At 37.9% G+C, this 2,285-nt stretch overlaps 1 protein-coding gene across 4 annotated transcripts in view; it reads right to left on the bottom strand.

Moving 5' to 3' along the window:
• PARG (poly (ADP-ribose) glycohydrolase) overlaps nucleotides 1–2,285 on the bottom strand; it is a 244,861-nt gene that overhangs the window by 57,105 nt on the left and 185,471 nt on the right. The window lies entirely within an intron of this gene.

Below are 2,285 nucleotides of genomic sequence, written 5' to 3'. Positions count from 1 at the left end.
TTATTATATATGCCTGAGTGGGTTTTTTTGTTTGTGTGTTTTTTCAAAAAAGCTAAAGTGGATAAAGAGAAATACTTTTAACTGATGGTATATGGAGGGGATTATAATCAATGTAATGCAACAAGTTATATGAACTGTTGAATGTGAAACTGATGATGTGCCGCCCTGTAAACTTTCATTCAATCCACAATAAAAACCTTAAATTAAAAAAAAAAAGATGCCAAAAAAAGGAGAATCAATAAAACTAAGCAATGACTTGTCAGCATTAAACCATGAAGGCAAGAAGCCAATGGGATGACATATATAAAACTCTGAAAGAAATTGCCAACCAAGAATCATATACTCAGCAAAGCTGTCCCTCAAATGTAACAGTGAAATTGGGACATTTCCTGGTAAACAAAAATTAAAGGAATCTGTAATAACCAGACCAACTTTACAAAAAATGCAAATGTACAAAACTGAATATAGGGAGTCAAAGATATCAATGTAAAAATAAGTCAACTTCAAAGAAAAAAAGACAGAGTAGTGTAGATATAGATCTTCCAAATAGAGAGGAAATCAGGGGAAAATAGTAAATTACAGGGTAACCTCAAAGAAAAATAATACATGTACACATCAAAACAAAAAAGGAGGAAAATCAGAAAGATTTAGTACACAATTAACACAACAGAAATGAAAATGACAAGAAAACCCACAAACAAAATGAACACAGCACAGAAAATTATTTAGGACAAAGCAACCAGCAGTACTACAAATAAAATACACAGAAAAATGATAACAATCAATTTATACCTACTGATAATTACACTGAATGCAAATGAATTAATGGTACCATTAAGAGACAGAAAGAGCAGAATGGATAAGAAAATAGGTTCCTTCAATATGCTATCTACAAGAGACATACCAAAAAGATGGAGACAGTCTAAATACTCATTAACAGAAGAATAGTTAAATTTTGGTACATACGCACAAAAGAACACTACAAAACCTTGAAGAATGAAGATAAATCTGTGAAAACCTCACAACATGGTTAAACCTGGAGGACATTATGCTGAGTGAAATTAGTCAATCACAAAAGCACAAGCACTGTATTTGACCAATGTTGAAAAGTTAAGAAAATATTTTGATAAAAGAAACAATCTATTATAGCTACAGGGGTGGGAAGGGGAGGGACAATTCTTTATGGGCTACAGGGTAGACACATTTTAACATGGGTGACAATGCAGGCAATAGATAGCAAGAGGGAGGTAAGCAGAGAAGGGATGAAGGTTAACGGGAGACTGAGGGAAATGCTGTGAAGTCATTCCCACACATACGTTCCTGGTTTCTGTTTATACAAATTAGAAAAATCAAGCAGTTCTTTTGGAGTGCAGCGTGTTTCTTCCCAGGTTACAAATTGTACTTCACCTTTTGGGACTCTAGTCTAGTTATAGGTGTGGAAGCAGTAATTGGTGGCGATGTTTACTGGGAGCTTTCAGCAATGTCCTGTAAGACATCTACCTTAGGTGATGCCTCAGGCAGTGCCTCAGGCACACTCTCAGCAGGCACAGTTGAATGAGAGGGGCAGAGATGTGTGTGCTGACAATGGAGCAGTATCTTCAGATGGGAGGGGTGGTAAGCATGACTCAGAGGGAGCTACAGGTTCTGTGTCCCCAGTCATGATGATCTGTCTTAATGTCTCCATCCCAGGTTTCAGGACCCCCTTTTTTTCCCCAATCAATGCCCTCATTTTAGCATCAGACACGGTTCCAGGTTGGGAGCTGAGCCGACGTTGTAATTCAGCCACTCTTACAATAAGACTCTGGTTCTGGTTTCTAGCAATATCAGCCCTGCCACTACAGGAAAACAGGCTTTCTTTCAAGGCACATGTGGAAACTGAGGTGTTTTATGTAGGGTTTGAGTCATGACTCTGAAGCCCTGAGTACAATCCTTTAACATTTGGTCTGTTGTAAGTACAACCAACCAACCAGCTTCTCTATACTTCTCATCCTGACAAAACTGCAGAAAAGTATCGTACACGCGATCACCCATAACGTCACTTCTCCCCAATATGTGATCTACTGGGAGTGATCATATCGCCACCTCATGCCCCGGGTTATCAGGACCCTGTCTTAACTAGTGGAGACAAGAGTTATCAGTGCCTTTACATTTTGTCAGATTTGAGAATCAATTTAAAAACTCATCCTTGTGATACTGATTCTCTAGAACCACTCTCAGTACCAAATGTCTTAGGCATTTATATATTTACACACATACATACATATATACACACACACACACACACA

Source organism: Chrysochloris asiatica, unplaced genomic scaffold (assembly GCF_000296735.1).
Source record: "Chrysochloris asiatica unplaced genomic scaffold, ChrAsi1.0 scaffold00289, whole genome shotgun sequence".
NCBI classification, from domain to species: Eukaryota; Metazoa; Chordata; class Mammalia; order Afrosoricida; family Chrysochloridae; genus Chrysochloris; species Chrysochloris asiatica.
This window is presented reverse-complemented; position numbering and strand designations above follow the sequence as displayed.